A 17,757-nucleotide genomic window follows, 5' to 3' on the forward strand; every position below is an offset into this window, starting at 1 on the left:
AGATACATTTGGCAAACTGGGTTAAGGAGAATCCAAAATGATTCTACAAAAAAAGCATTAAGGACAAAAGGGTAACTAGGGAGAGGATAGGGCACTTCAAAGATCAGCAAAGCAGCCTATGTATCAAACTGCAAGAGATGGGAGGGGGATATTAAAGGAGTATTTGCGTCAGTGCTTACTGTGGAGAAGGGCATGGAAGAAATAGAATGTGGGGAAATAAACAGTGACATCTTGAAAAATGTCCACATTACATAGGAGAAGGTGCTGGATGTCTTAAAACACATAAATGTGGGTAAATCCCCAGGACCTGATCAGGTGTACGCTTGAACTCTGTGGGAAGCTAGAAGTGATTGCTGGACCCATTGCTGAGATATTGCTATCATCGATAGTCACGATGAGGTGCTGGGAGGCAGCAGGTTGGCTAATATGGTGCCATTATTGAGGAAAGGTGGTATGGAAAGCCAGGGAGTTATAGCCCAGTGAGCCTGATATCATTGGGGGCGGGGTGCGTTGCAGTTGAAGGAATCCTGAGGGACAGAATGTATTTGGAAAGGAAAAGACTGATTAGGGATAGTCAACATGGCTTTGTGCATGGGAAAGCATGTCTCTCAAACTTGATTGAGTTTTTTGAATAAGGAGCAAAGAGATTTGATGAGGGCAGAGCAGTAGGCGTGATTTATATGCAACTCAGTAAGGCGTTCGACAAGGTTCCCCTTGGGAGACTGGCTAGCAAGTTTAATTCTCATGGAATACAGGGAGAACTAGCCACTTGGATACAGAACTGGCTTGAAGGGAGAAGACAGAGGATGGTGGTAGATGTTTGATTTTCAGACTGGAGGCCTGTGACCTGTGACGTGCCACAAGGATCAAAGCTGGATCCACTGCTTTTCATCACTTACATTTAAGATTTGGATGTGAACATAGAAGGTATATGTAGTAAGTTTGCAGATGACACCAACATTGTAGGTGTAATGAACAGCGTTATACCTCAAAGTATAACGGGATCTTGATCAGATGGGCCAATGGAGCAAAGGTTTGTAGATGGAGTTTAATTTCGATAAATGCAAGGTGCTGCATTTTGGAAAGGCAAATCAGGGCTGAGCTTACACACTTCATGGTAATGTCCTGGGGAGTGTTGTTGATCAAACAAACCTTGGAGTTCCTAGTTCTGTGGAAGTGGATTCCCAGGAAGACAGCATAGTGAAGAAGGCATTGAGTATGCTTCCCTTTGTTGGTCAGAGCAGTGAGTATACGAGTTGGGAGGTCATGTTGCGGCTATACAGGGCAATGGTTAGGCCACTGTCAGAATATTGCGTGCAATTTCCCTCATAAAGGAAGGGTGCTGTGAAACTTGAAAAGGTTCAGAAAAGATATACAAGGATGTTGCCAGGGTTGGAGGGTTTGAGTGACAAGGAAAGGCTGAAGAAGCTGCAGCTGTTTTCCCTGGAGTGTCGGTGGCTGAGGGGTGACCTTATAGAGGTTTGTAAAATCATTGAGGCATGGATGGGATAAATAAGGTTTTCTTTGTTTAAAGGCAAATGTGACATTGATGTTCCAGATGTGATACAACTAGTTAAACCACTCTGCATTAAGCCAAACAGAATTCACTTAAACACTCCGGTTGAAACACAAACCAAAGAAAGTGGCATTAAACGATTGGAAAACATAACCGAGTACTTGATACAGTAACTTACTAATTTCCTGATCCAATGTTGTAACATCTCATAAACACACCCCTTGGCAAAAAGGTAAATTCAAACTCATATTCTTACAGGCAGGAGGGAACAACATCCAGGGAAATGCCCGAGTGCTCAGTTAGGAATCATTTACTGAAGCTTGCAACCTTCTGATACTCAAAACATCTTGGGAATGCTGCAGCTCGACCAAAACTAGAAGAACCTGAACTGGCCACTCCTTTTCCATTGTTAAACTTTTTTAAAGAAAAAGCTACAAACACTCTGGACTCTTCAGCACCTCTTCCCTTACAATCTCTCTTCAAAAATACACAGGACAAAAATAACCTTTTTAAGATAACAGTATCCTCACATCACCACACCCCTCACTCCCCCTGCCCCCGACAGACACACACACACACACAGAGTCTTTTGCTATCACTCTCTCTCTCACGCACACACACAGAGGCATGGTCTCTCTCTCTCTCTCTCTCTCTCTCTGATCACTCTCTTACACACACATGCTCAGGCACAGTGTTTTTCTCTCTCTCTTACACAGATTCCACATTGTCGAAGCTAATATCCTAAAAAGAGATGAAAAAAAAACGTGACAGGAATTGAGATATTTTTGCTCAAATATTGATCATGGTTTGCTGCTAATTAGCCTTTTCGACTTTCAATGAGTTGTTTCGTAAAATCTGGGACCGCCAGCAGAAGGTGATGAGCTAGAACATTTGTGGAATTGTTTTCTTAGTAAATGAACATCAGATACATTTTGTTGAGATTTTCACAGTAGATGCAATGACAGTGCTTCTCCAGCAGTTGGAAGTGAGGGCTGATAGTAGATCCTTCACCCAACACCTTCACTCATAAAAAGTTAAGGCACACAAATATTGACTGAGGCTAGTTAGTTTAACATCATTTATTGAAAAAAATGGTGGAGTCTTTAAAAAGGGATGTTATCGCAGAAAACTGAGAATGGCTTTGCAAAATGGAAATCTTGCCTGAGAGAAGTATCGGATTTCTTGGAGAAAATGGAGGAAACCATGATTGTAATATGTTTTGATTTTCTGAAGGTGTTTGATAGCACCCATGGATAAGATTACTGAATAAGAAAGGAGCCTTGGCTTTGGAGGGACTGTATTAACATGGAGAGAGGAGTTTTGAAATCCCAATCAGAAAAGTTTGATTAAGTGTTTTATTTTACAGGATGTCAATCTGTGGATTACCACATAAATCTGTTCTGGGGACAAAAAAAATTACAAATTATTTTGATGACTTAGATGAGGAAAGTGAATATATTGTAGGCAAGTTTGCGAATGACTCAAAGGTTGGAGCGGAGACAAGTGGTGAATATGACACAAAAAGAAGTTTGCAGAGGGATACAGATAGGACAAGAGAGTGAACAAGGAGCTTTGCATAATAATGTAATGTGGATGAAATAAATGAGAACAGACATAAACAGTGAAGTTATGCATTTTAACAGGCAAGATAGAGATCGAATTCTGAAATCTACAGGGAGTCTGCATCTCCGAACCACAAAAAGTTAGCTTTTAATTTCAACTGTCAATAAAGATGGCAAATGTCATGTTAGGGTTTGTTTAAAAACTAATGGAATATTGAGATTAGGAACAGTCAGATAGAGCAGCTAATGTGTAGCTGAGGAGCTGCTGCAGGTGTTAGGATTCCCACTTTTCAATCATTGGGATCGCTTCAGGGATAGAAATGACCTGTATAAGAGGGACCTGAATTGGAAGGGGACCGATATTCTTGTGGGGAAATTTGCTAGCAGTATGCTGAAGGTTTTAAACCAGTAAGGGGGATGGTGGGAACCAACAAGATCGTGAGAAAAGAGAAATGTTTGAGGTAAGATGCGGTGAGCAATTCTAGGGGTCAAGGCAGATAACAGTTTGGCAAGAGCGAGGTAAGGCTACTAAACTGCATTTACTTTTATGCAAGAGGCCTAACATGTGAGACAGATGAACATAGGGCATCGATGGGAATGTGGGACAAGGATATCATTACCATTACAGAAATGTGGCTGAGGGATGAACAGGACTGGCAGCTTAATGTTCCAGGATATAGATGCGATAGAATGTATAGACAGAGGAGCAAGAGAGGAGATGGAGTGGTGTTTTTGGTTCGAAAGAACATTAAAGCTGGATGTGGAGAGGATATGTCTTGGACACTGCCCAGTGAAGTTATATGGATGAAACATAAAAATAAGAAAGAGGTGATGACCTTGCTGGGATTGTAAAATGGGCCTCCTAATAGTTTTTGGGAAATTTACAAGCGATTATGCTATCTGTAAGAAAAAACGGATAATTGTAGTGAATTTTAACTTTCCAAACAGAGTTTGGGGTCGTGTTAAGATCTTGGAATGTGGAGAAATTGGTTAAGTGTGCACAAGAAAACGGTGTTATTCAATATGTGGATGCACCTACTAGACAGTTCGCAATACTTGACCTTCTGTTGGGAACCAAGGCAGGGCAAGTGACTGAGGTGTCCACAGGGGCCCGCTTCAGGGAAAGTGATCATAATTCTATTGGTTTAATAATAATGATGAGAAAGGATAGAATTGATTTAAAAATGAAAAGTTTCAAATTAGAGTCTGGCCAGTTTCGATGGTATTAGACTTTGAGAAGTTGGTTGGGGGAGGTTATTCACAGGTAAATGGACGGCTGACAAGTGGGAGGCCTTTAAGAATGAGACAATGAGAGTTCAGTGATGGTATGTTTCTGTTTGTGTGAAAGGCAAGGCATGGGGAAAGCTCAATGATGAGGGAAATTGTAACTCCTGTCCAGAAAAAGAAGGGGGCATTCATCCGATATAGACAGCTGGGATTGAGTGAATCCTGAGAAGGGTAGAAGGGCAGTCGGAGTATACTTAAACAGGAAATCATGAGGGAAAAAAGGGGACATAAAATTGCTCTGGCAAATAGAATGAAGGAGAACCGGAAAAGATTCTAAAATTATTTGAAGGTTAAAAGAATATCTAAGGAGAGAATACAGCCCTTAAAGATCAACATGGCTTTCCATGCATGGAACCACAGGAGATGGCAGAAACACTAAGCAAGTATTTGGCATCAATATTTACAGTACACAGGAACATGGAAGCTAGGGAAATAAATAATGTGATCTTAAAATGAGTTCATTTTGCAGAAAAGGAGATGTTGGATGTCTAAAGTAGAAAAATGGAAGTAAATCCTGGAGACCTGATTAGGTATTTCCCAGAACTTTGTGGGAAGCTAGGGAAGAGATTCCTGGACACTTTGCTGAGATATTTGTATCGTTGATAATCATAGATGAGATGCCAGAAGACTGACTAATGGGGCAGCATTATTGAAGAAAGTTGGATGGAAAAGCCAGGGAACCATACACTGGTGAGCCTTTCACCCTAGAGATGCTGTCAGACCTTCTGAGCATTTCCAGCAGTTTCTGCTTTTGTTTCTGATACACAGCATCCACAGTTCTTTCAGTTTTTATTTAGTAGTTAGAGAGCATTACTTTTTGAATTGGAGGCCTGTTAGAACATAACAACATCCGAACATAAAAATACAATCAGGAGGAGGCCATCTGACTCCATGAGTCAGCTCTGCCTTTCAATAATATCGTGGATCATCTTTCAATGGACTGAGACTCCACTTACCCACCCCTCACGATAACCCTTCATTCCTTTACTGTTCACAAATCTATCTTCACCTTAAAAACATTCAACAGGTTAGACTCAGCTGCTTCACGAGGCAGGGGATTCCAGAGATTCACAACCTTTTGGGTGAAGACTTTAGCTTAACCAGCTATCCTTAGTAGCCACACACACAGATGACAAGCAACATGAGTTCGATTGGAACAACACTACTATTATAGGACAAGCCAAACAGAGAACAGCCAGGGAATTCCTAGAGGCATGGCACTCATCCACAGATTCTATCAACAAACACATCGACCTGGACCCAATGTACCGACCACTGCAGCGGACAGTTGGAACTGACAATCGGAAGCGGCAGATACCAATCAATATAAATACCGGAGGAAACGTCACAGAAGCGCTTCACAGGAGGCTCCCAAGCACTGAGGATGTCACCTAGACAGGGGATGAAACGTTTGCAACACAAATTCCCAGCTCGGCAAACAGAACCACAACAACGAGCACCCGAGCTACAAATCTTCTCCCAAACTTTGAGCCTCCCTGCTTCTGTCTTATCTATCCCATTTATAATTTTACAAACCCTGTCCCCCATTCTTCTGAATTCCAATGAGTATAATCCCAGTCTGCTCAATCTCTCCTCGTAAGCCCACCCCCTCATTTCCAGAATCAACACAGTCAACCTCCTCAGCAAACCCCACCCCAGTGCCATCTCATGTAAGGCGATGAAGAGTGTACAGAGTACTCCAGATTTGGCCACACCAGCGCCCTATACATCTGCAGCTCCTAATTGTAAACTCTATCCACTGGCAATGAAGGACATTATTCCATTTGTCTTCCTAATGAGCTGCTGTACTCGCAAACCATACTTTTGTGTTTCATGCACAAGAACACCCAGGTCCCCCTGCACAGCAGCATTCTGTAATTTTTCACCATTTTAAAGTAGACCACTTTGTTATTGTTCCTACCAAAATGGATGACCTCACGTTTACTAACATTGTACTCCATCTGCCAGACCCTTGCCCACTCACTTAGTCTATCTATATCCTTCTGCACATTTTGCCCTATCACTCATTTAAGTGGCTTCTGTGAATTACAACACTCTACACTTGGGTCTCTTACTCAAAGCAATCCATCTGAATTATAAACAATTGCAGTCCCAACAATTGTAAATAATTGCTGTCTCAACACTGATCCCTGAGACACATCACCAGCCACTGATTGTCAACCAGAAAAACACCAATTTATCCCCAATTTTTGCATTCTGTTAGTTAACCATTCTTCTGTCCTTGCTAATGCATTGCCCGTAACACTGTGCATCTTTATCTTATGCAGCAGCCTTTTGTGCAGCACCTTGCTGAATGCCTTTTGGAAATGCAGATACACCACATTCAGCAGTTCCCCATTGTCTACCACGCTCGTTATAACCTCAAAGAATTCCAATAGATCAGTTAAAGCTGACTTGCCTTTCATGAACCCATGCTTCATTAAATAAATGTAGATGTTGCATTTTTGTAAGGCAAACCAGGGCAGGACTTATACAATTAATGGCTGGGCCTTGGGGAGTTTTGCTGAGCAAAGAAACCAAAGGGTGCAGATGAATCATTCCTTGAAAGTGGAGTTGCAGGGAGACAGAGTGGGGAAGATGGTGTTTGGCATGCTTTCCTTCATTGGTCATAACATTAAGTGTAGGAGTCGAGATGTCATGTCTCAGCTCTACAGAACGTTTGTGAGGCCACATTTAGAATTATTACAGACAAATCTGGTTGACCATTTCTATGAAGGATTTTGTGAAACTTGAGAGGATTTAGACAAGATTTCCAAGAATGATGCTGGAACTGGAGTGTTTAAGGTATAAGGTGAGGCTGAATAGGCTGGGGCTTTTCTTTTCCCTGCAGTGAGAGGAAAGGAGGCTGAGGAGTGGCCTGAACAAGACCTATAAAATCATGGGGGGCATTGATATGGTGAATAGCCAAGGCCTTTTTCCTCGAGTGGGAGAGTCCAAAACTAGAGGACAGCGGATTAAGGTGAGAGGAGAAACGTTTGAAAAGAACCTGAGGGGTAACCTTTTCACGTGTATGTATGGTTAAAGCTGCCAGTGGTAGTGGTGGAGGCGGGTTCAATTACTGCATTTAAAAGGCACCTGGCTGGGTGTATGAACAGGTAACATTTAGAGGAAGATAGGCCAAATGTTTGGCAAATGGTACTCAGTCAGATTGGGATGTCTGGTCAGTACAGTTGGACCGAAGGGTCTGTTTCTGTGTTGGATATCTGTATGACTATAATGTTTGTTAAAACTGAAAAAAAAACCCTATACTTACCACAGCTGGAATACTGTGAATTGTTCTTTGGACTCATACCAAAGAAAAGGTACACTGGAATGTGAGACAATCCACACGAGGTTTAGTCGACTGAATCCGAGGATGCAGGGACTGTCTTGAGAGTAGAGATTGATTCATTTGGGCCTATACTCAATGGAACATAGAAGATTCAGTACTGACATTCTGAAACATCTATTACTTTCAGGAAACTTGATGGTGTAAATGTAGAAATGTTGTTTCCCCTTGTGGGAGAGTTTCGGACCAGGAAGTAGAATCTCTGAATTAGAGGTCACAAATTTCAGGCAGAAGAGAATTTGTCTCCCAGAATGTAGTGAATCTGTGGAATTCATTTACACCGAAGACTGTCGAGGTTGGGTCATTCAGTATTTTGAAGGCTGAAATGGACAGGTTTTGATTTGGTAATTGAATCAATGCTTACATTTAAAACGCTGGGAAGTGGAGATGAGGATTATCAGTTCAGCCCTGATGTCATTGTTTGGAAGACCAAACTCCATTGGCTGAACAAGCTGCTTCTGGTTCCCTATCATTGACCTTTGCTCTGAGTTACTCTTTTCAGAATTATATCGGCCTCACTTAAATTTCATGTTTGAAGCCCAGCTGCTTCAATCTCTCCTCGTCATGAAAAAAGTCAGGGATCATCTTTCTCCCTGTTTGATGGCATTGCATTCTGCCTCGAATGCAGTGACCGCATTTATAGTCATAGAGTCCTCCAGTTCTGTTGAATATTTGTCAAACACAACCACGACTGTCACAGAAAAGGTTAAAGACAAATCAAAACTACATTTAGACTACCATATCAAGCACACTGTCGGCATGTGTTGCATGGAATAGACACGTATTGCATATTAAAGCTCTCTCAGCACTCATCCATTAAACACTGCAAGGGTTGTTCACAGATGATTTACGTATGTGCCTGCAGATGATAATCTGCTTGTACAACAAAGATTCTGTGCATAGTGTGGTTCCCTTTTTATTCTGGTATCAAGCATTTCAAAATCACAAAGACAGTGGGTAGGAGTCCAAGCCCCTTTACACGGCTACATCAAATGTTTTCCGTGATTGTGCAGCTCATGTAATGGGCTGAGTAAATCTCCCTCCATATTGTGCTGTCCAATGCAATCATGTCAAATATATTTTGGTTTCGACACAGAGTAGAGCTGCATCCAGGATTCCCTAAAAAAAACCCTCCCAGAGTAGGTACAACACAGAGTCGATACAGAATAAATCGACCTCTACAATATTAAACATTCCATGAGATGTGCAGTAAAGGTTAATTATAGTCTAAATAAGCATTGCCCTGAACCATTAAACATTTCTCAGCCAAGAATAATACTGCTGAGATACAATGAAAATGCTATCACAGTCTTGCAGCCTCATTCCTATCAAGTATTTCCAGATCACTCAATACTCAGACAGATTTTTGAGAAAATCTTGACTCAAATCTCTCTAATGAAATGGATGAATTTGGCTGAGAGGATATGTTGGTGAGGTGTTGGCTTCAGGTTATTAAGGAAAACATCGTCCGATTATGGAGAGGCAAAACACGGCATCAGATATAAAGAAAAAAGTGGAGAAGGCAGGAGGGGAAGAGAGAAAAATAGAGACACAAATATTAGCTGTGCCAATGTATCTCTGAATTATAGATTTTTGACTAAACATGACAACTCATACCTCTGTCATTCAACAATCATACAACTTATGTATTAAAAAGTCCTAACATCAATTAGTATTGGAATCCATTGAGTTATTTGCATTTTTTCCACAATTCGTGTGCGGTGCTTGTGGGGAAGTATAAATTAGGGTTTTGTGGTTCTGTAATCTATTCTGAGAATTCTATTTCTGTGTTTATTTACATAAATGCTCAATTGGCTTCAAGGAAGTGATGATGACAGCAAAGCCAGATGAACAAAGTGATTTGTTGGTAAGATTCAAATCGAAACAAGTATGTTTTAAGAATATTGACCATTTGTAGAAGTGAATACAAATTTATGAAGACGAATTGCAACAGATTTTATTTATTGAAAACTTTTATTTAGGTTAAAAATTCAGTGCTGAAAATTCTGCAATTAAACTTAAATGTTGAACTGGATCTACTCTGAATGTCCAATGATTTATATTGTAGTCCGTTTAGACAGTGCAACATCACTCAAAGTGTGTGTTAGAACATTCACATGAAATACATGAAATGACATCAGGAACTGCCGCAACAATGACATTTAATTGATATAGTTGTTGTGACGTTTTGTTACACGTATTACTTTCTGGTTCGGGTCAGCGATGAGTCCCTATCCCCAATTGCCCATTGAATAACTTGCTAAAGCCACTTCAGAACACAGTCAATTACTTCCCAGTGGGTCTGGAATCTCATGTCGGCCAGACCATGGAAAGGTGACAGATGCCTTGGCATTCGTGCAGCAGCTGTTTTTGTATTTTTCCATTGACTCGGGCTACATGGTCACCATTTGGCTTTCTTTCCGATCCCAAGATTTCTTTAAATTCAAATTTCACCCTGGGCAAACGATGGTATTCCAAACCCTGGCCATTCAACATCAAACTGGAGTTCGAGAATCCTGGTCTCATGATATCACCACTGTGATCCTAATGTGGGAAATGCACAGAAAGCACAGAAATGCAATAAATCTGACACTTTACTTCATGAACAAATATTGGAGTGCAATACTGGCAAGAACTCTCTTGCTGTTCACAGCAACACCACAGGAGACTTTGCATCCAATCATCAATCTTCAATGTGTACCGGACTCTGTCTGAACAGCCTGACTCACCATAATTTGCATTTTTGAATTCTGCACTGACTTATGAAAAAGTTAGTCACATATCCCAACAAGGTGGTCATCAGCTACTTTTTGAAGGTCTGCCATCTTGCTCGGCTAATTATGGTTGATCTTTCTTAAGCTTAATTACAACCAAATGGCTTCTCAGTCGAGACTGTAGTGCTGGAAAAGTACAGCAGATCAGGCAGCATCCGGAACAGGAGAATCGGCGTTTCGGGCATGAGGCCTTCATTAAGATACCTGATGAAGTTGTTTTGCCTGGAACGTTGATTCTCCTGCTCTTTGGATGCTGCCTGACCTGCTGTGCTTTTCCAGCACTACACTCTCAACTCTGATCTCCAGCACCTGCAGTCCTCACTTTCTTAGTCAGGTTCGGCACAGGAAAGGAACCATCGCCTTTTTGTTGAACAGGTAGGCAGGCCAGGTAGGAAAGTCACAAATCCTCCTCTGAAGGACAATACTGAACCATGTAACATGTTTCAAAACTTTGGTCGGTCTGTGATTATCATTCATTACCCCAGCATTTTCATTTCATACTCTTTCATTAATTGAAGCTACCATGGTAGAGATTGATTCTGGAACTTTGCTCCAAACCTTTCGATTGCTTATTACATACCCATAATGCCTCCTCAACCACTTTCTCAAACTGTCATGTTAGCTTCAATGATTTTTTTTATTGACTCATGGAACACGGTGGTTGCTTTCAGTTGTCTGTAGGTGTCCTTCAGACGATGGCAGTAAGCTGCCTTTCTGAAATAACATGTTCCAAAATGGCCTGAGGAAGGGAGTTCCAGATTTTGACCCAGTTACAGTCAAGGATCGATGATATATTTCCATGTCAGAAGTGGTTTAGAGAGGAGCTTACAGTGGTGCTGTTCCCAAGTATCTGCTATTCTTGTCCATCGAGATGCAAGTGGTAGTGGGAAGGTACTGTCTAAGGAAGTGGCTAAGTTTCTGCAGTGCAGTATTTTAGATAGTGCATATGGCAGGTATGCCTGAAGAAAGGCTTAGGCCCGAAACGTTGATTCTCCTGCTCCTTGGATGCTGCCTAACCTGCTGCGCTTTTCCAGCAACTCATTTTTCAGCATACGGCTGGTACTAAGCATCAGATATGGAGGCAATGGACGCTTGTGGATGTGCTGCTGATCAAGTGGGATGCTTTGTCCTGGACAATGCCTAACTTCTTGAGTACAGTTGAAGGTGCTCCTATCCAGTCAAGGGGTGAGCTGTGCTATTACTCTCCTGGCTTCTGTCTCTTAAATAGTCAATTGGCTTTGCAAGTCAGAAGGTTGAGTTACTCGCTGCAGTATTCCTCGCCTCTGTCCTGTTGTTACAACCATTGTATTTATATGGAGTGTCCAGCTCAATTTCTAATGAACAATAAAACCCAGGATGTCGATGGTGAGGGATTCAATGATGGTAACACTATTGAATGTCAAGGGGTTTTGGTTAGATTCACTCCTATTGTCAATGGTCTTTGTCTCGCAGTTTTGTGGTGTGAATGCTATTTGTCACTTGTCAGCTCAAGTCTGGATATTGTCCAGATTTTGTTGCGTTTGAATATGGACTGAGGAGTCACAGAAAAAGTGCTAGATCAATGCAGATTTCACTTCTGACCTTCTGATGGAGGGAAGGTCATTGCTGAAGCAGCGGAACATGATTGGGCCAAGAACACTTTCTTTATGAACTCCAACAGAGATTTGCTTTGGCTGAGGCGACTGACCTCTAACAAGCAGAGACATCTTCCAATGTGGGAGGTCTGACTGCAGGCAGCAGGGAGTTTGTCAACTGATACCAATTGAATCCAGTTTTGCTAGGACTCCATAATATCACACTCTGTCGAATGTTACTTTAATGTGAAGGGCTGTCACTCTCCCCTCATTTCTGGAATTCAGTTCTTTGTCCATGTTTTAATCAAGTCTGTAATTCAGACATGAGCGGAGTAGGCCTTGCACGACCCACATTTTATGTCACGAGCAGGTTATTGCTGAACTAGTGCTGCTTGATAGCACTGTGGAAAGCACTTTCCGACACCTAACTCATGATTGAGCATGGACTGATGGGGCAGTAATTCACCAGGGTGGTTTGACCTGTTTTCTGTGCCCAGGACATACCTGGCCTATTTTCCACATTGTCCATGCCAGTGTTGTAGCTGTACTGGGAGTGCTTGGCTAGCACAAGTCATCAGTATTATTGCCAGAATTTTGTCAGGCTCCATAGCATTTGCAGTAACCAGTGCAACTCGCCCAACAGTGTCTTGATTTCACGTGGAGCGAAGCGAATTCCCTGCTGACAGGTATCTCTAATATTGGTGATCTATGGAAGATGCTGAGATGGATCAGACAATTGGCACATCTGGCTGAAGGTTGCTGTGAATGCTTCAGCCTTAACTTTTGCACTGATGTGTTGTTCTTTCCAAAGCAGAGCAAGGGAATATCTGTGGAGCTTATTCCTTCAATGAGTTGTTTAATTATCAACCTTAATTCACGACTTGATTTGGCAGCACTGTGGGCTCAGACCCCAGCTTCCTGAATTAATGGTCTAGCCACAATATCGAGGAGAAAGTGAGGACTGCAGATGCTGGAGATCAGAGCTGAAAATGTGTTGCTGGAAAAGCGCAGCAGGTCAGGCAGCATCCAAGGAGCAGGAGAATTGACGTTTCGGGCATGAGCCCTTCTTCAGGATTCCTGAAGATCGCTTATCCTTTGTATTTTGTAGATTCCAACAATACATCATATATTCGCTTAAATTGTTAGTCTCGAAAATGCTTTACTTCACAGACTTTAGGATATAATGTTCTGTTTTCAATTCTTCTCTCCGACAGGCAAGGTCATTGATGTCACACTGGCTTTCCTCCTCACTAATTGCAAAACCAAACGTTTTTCACCTCATCTTTTAACTTACTGATCAAAATTGCTCCATTCTTGACTAGACCTTTCATATACTCTGCAAACAGCAAAGGATCCAGCACCAAGTCATATAGTAAGTCACTGGACACAAGGTGTCTTCACAATGACTACCTTCAACCATTACCTTCTGCCAACAAATAAACCTTTGATGCATTTGCCAAACTGCACCAGATCCCATGAACCTTTACCTTATTGAAGATGCAAGATCTGGTCAAAAACCTGATTGAAGTCAAGAAGCATTACATCCACTTTTTACACCCGATGTCACATCTCATTGCCTCTCCGGAAAACAGAATCAACCACTTCCGATATGATATCACTTCCACAGTGTCAAGAACAAACGGACAGATTGCTGTAGGTCTCAACATTGTATTTAATTCCATTCCCATTTTCCAGAATGAAACAGAAGAGACACAAGATTATTTCAGCTCGAGTAAATTATCTGTCAGAGAGATAAGAAGAGTTACCATGCTGAATTTTATTGCTTAAACTTTACTTTTCCAACTTTTAATGAATGCTGTCTCTTAGATTTACTTATTAACTTCCCTCAAGCTTTCTACTTTTAAACACAGGTTTATGAGCGAAACTAAATATTGTCATTTAGCTCCTTTCACCCGATGGTAACTCTTCTTATCTCTCTGACAGATAATTTACTCGAGCTGAAATAATCTTGTGTCTCTTCTGTTTCATTGTGAAAAATGGGAATGGAATTAAATACAATGTTGAGACCTACAGCAATCTGGATTAGTGGTGCTGGAAGAGCACAGCAGTTCAGGCAGCATCCAAAGAGCAGCGAAATCAACGTTTCGGGCAAAAGCCCTTCATCAGGAATAAAGGCAGTGAGCCTGAAGCATGGAGAGATAAGCTAGAGGAGGGTGGGGGTGGGACCCTCCTCTAGCTTATCTCTCCATGCTTCAGGCTCACTGCCTTTATTCCTGATGAAGTGCTTTTGCCCGAAACGTTGATTTCGCTGCTCGTTGGATGCTGCATGAACTGCTGTGCTCTTCCAGCACCACTAATCCAGTATTTGATTTTCAGCATCTGCAGTCATTGTTTTTACCTACAGCAATCTGTCCGTTTGTTCTTGACCCTGTCAGTGTGTGTTCACCCTCAGGGGTAGGAAGACTGTTTGTGCTGATAATACGGAAAGTTGCGCCTGATGGATCATTCTCAGCTGGAGCGCAACTTCCTGTTTCGATGTGCCAGCAGCAAGCCACACATCTCACTTCCGATCAGAAAATAAACCCAGGGGATGCAATCTGGCGGAAACATCTGCCAATGTGGCCTATATCAGGACACAGAGTGTGAAGCGATCCCATCGAAGTGACATTTGCAAATCGACATTTCGATCTCTGTTTCATGGTCTGATTCCAGGACGACATTGGACGAGTCTCTCGACCATCGAACAAGCTCATTCGATTCACTAACGTCTGGAACACATCGACATGCACCTTGTCATGTCTTTGATCTTGTACTCCTTGTTCCTCTCTCTTCAGATTTAATGTTCCCAGTTTTTGATTCTGCCTTCTGTATCCATCACCTTCCCAGCCGAATACATTCTGTTTGATCTGTTTCCTAAATTTTGATCAACTAAACAAATAATACAGTTTTGTACAGACAGGTATGTCGGTGTGTCAGATTAAAAGAATTAATATATGGAGAGATCACCTTGGCTGTATCTAACTCTGACCGACATTGAATTCAAATAAACCACAGCACTGTATGGTTTCAAACTTTGCAAATCCTATCTCTTTGAAAGAGCTGGTTGTAACGGTTAATTATTTTCTTGATTATTTCAGAAACTATGACTAAAAATCCCTATTTTTAACAAAGTTTCAAATATTATTAAAAGTTGCAGCACTGGCATTTCCTACAGTGAGCTTTGTGGTGTTAAAATGTTCTGGTCAAAATTTGCTTCAAGCAGAAGACCTAATCATTGGTTTCTCCGAGTTCCCAGCCATTGCACTTGCAGTTCCATAATAACTGCAAACAATTGATAAGCCCCAGAATGAACAGAATGTCCAGGCCCTGTACACATCCAAACGCCATGAATTAGGCCTCGAAGATCTCCGTTTCTTCCTGTCACGCCAACCCAAGCAGTACATGCTCAATAACAACTACATTTCCTTTCAATCCTCCCACTTCCTCCCAACCACAGGGGTAGCCATGGACCCCAGCTATGCCTGCCTCTTCCTCAGATTTGTGGAACAGTCAATCTTCCACAGCTACACTGGTACCATTGCCCACCTTTACCACCGCTACATTGATGACTGTATCAATGCCACCTCATGCTACCACTAGGAGGTTGAACAGTTCATCAACTTTAATAAGACCTTCCACCCTGACCTAAACTTCAGAGGGACCATCTCGGACACCTCGCTCCCTTTCCGAGACCTCTCCACCTCTATCTCCAGTGACCAACTAAACATTTACTACAAGCCTTCTGACTCCCACAGCTACCTGGACTACACTCCTCCCACACGGCCTCCTGTAAAAATGACATCCCTTTATTGTCAATTCCTCTGCCTCCACCGCACGTACTCCCAGGAGGACCAGTTCCACCATAAAACATCCCAGATAACGTCCTTTTTCAAAAATTGCAATTTCCCCTCCCACGTGGTCAACGATGCCCTTGAACCCCATTCCTCCAATTTCAACAGGGAGCCCTCCTGGTCCTCAACTTCCAATGCACCGACCTTGCATACATCATATCATCCTCCGCTGCTTCCACCGCCTGTAAACAGACCCCATCACTCGGGTATATTTCGCTCCCTACCCCTATCTGCATTCTGGTGGCACCATTCCCTCCGCGACTCCCTCGTCAGGTCCATGCCCCTCCACCAGCCCACTCCCCACCCCTATCACCTTCCCTTGCCACCACAGGAAGTGCAAAATCTGCGCCCACACCTCCCCCTCACCTCCGACATGGCCCCAAATGATCCAGAGAAATTTATCTATACTTCCACAAATGTCATCCACTGTGTCTGTTCCACCTGACATGGCCTCCTCTACATCAGGGAGACAGGACACTAACTTGCTGATCATTTCAGAGAACATCTCTGGGACACCCGTGCCAACCAACCCCACGGTCCCGTGGCTGAACACTTTAACTCCCTCTCCCACTCCACCAAGAACAGATCAGTCATATTCTGTTCATTTCCAATGAATAAATACAAAATAACCGAGCCTGAATTTGGGATGATATTAACAGGACTTATTTCGAACTAAGCATGAACAGATTATTTTGACATAACAGGTGGAGAGATTCACTTCCTGAAAAAGCAGCTCAAGTGATATAATCTGCACCAAACCGAGTTTGGTCAATACTGAGGCAAGAATACAGCATACAGTCTTGAGTGTAATAAATAAAGAAACTATCTTCACACTGGTACAAGATAGAGTGTATTAAATATGAACGAAGGCGCAAGTATTTTAGGATATAATAGAAAAGTGATTTATAGCATATTGAAATGCAAACAGAGATGTGAATGTGTGTCTCTACATTCATCCTCGCTAAATTAATCATTTCAGAAATGCCTTTGTTAAATTTCAAGAATCACTCAAGAATCAATCCATTCACGAACCTTGTTAGGTCCTTGTTAAATTCTGAACCATCACCTTCCAGGTTCACAGTGGTTGCGAATTTCATGTTACAGCAAATTGTGAAGTTGTCCACTGTATGTCAATGTCTTAGTTAAAACTATAAGCAATCACAGCTCCAAACATTTACAAAATCTCACTATGGATCTTCCTTGAATCCAAAAAAATTGACCCTTTGATCAATGATTTCTAAAATTTACTCACGTATCTGTTTTGAAGGACGTTTTCAAATAACTTGAAGTACAAATGGTTCACATCAGTTGGAATACAGTAACATTTCATGTGTTACCCCACATAAAAAAAAACAAGCAATATTCACGAGTTGCTCTAAGCAAGTCTATGATGGACTGTTTTATCAAACAAAATCATTCCCAATGTTGTGAGGGCTCGTCTATCTTCTGTGCAATGGTCTGAATTTTGTGTCTGACTGCAGATGACACTGGCTGATCTGGGTATAAGTACAGTTTGTGCCTTTCACATTGTGAATGTATATTGCTGACTTTAGTTGAATAAAGTGATGTTATCTGGCACCATTAATTAGACCATTAATTTCCACATCACAAGCCAGACTATCAGGTGGAGTGTATTGATCTCATTGAAACGAATGCTTGGAATATTTCTGGTATGAAGAGCCTCTGAACGAGACAAAGTAGGAAAGATGAATTTAGAGTAGTAGGAAGTTTTCATGACAGAGAGAGATCACTTCGCCCATCGCACCTGTATCACGTGAAGACAGAGCCTTCCAGCCAACACCCAATTTATAGCATGTTGTCCATAACCCTGCAGGTGATAGCAC

General features: G+C 41.9%; 1 long non-coding RNA gene across 1 annotated transcript in view; it reads left to right on the forward strand.

Annotated features, from left to right (window-relative positions):
- LOC140456926 (uncharacterized) overlaps positions 1 to 9,583 on the forward strand; it is an 89,499-nt gene extending 79,916 nt beyond the window's left edge. The window contains exon 4 of the long non-coding RNA XR_011953211.1: positions 9,537 to 9,583. This is a non-coding gene — a long non-coding RNA (uncharacterized lncRNA). The remainder of the gene's footprint in view (positions 1 to 9,536) is intronic.
- Positions 9,584 to 17,757: the final 8,174 nt, after the last annotated feature.

Source organism: Chiloscyllium punctatum, chromosome 31, assembly GCF_047496795.1.
Source record: "Chiloscyllium punctatum isolate Juve2018m chromosome 31, sChiPun1.3, whole genome shotgun sequence".
NCBI classification, from domain to species: Eukaryota; Metazoa; Chordata; class Chondrichthyes; order Orectolobiformes; family Hemiscylliidae; genus Chiloscyllium; species Chiloscyllium punctatum.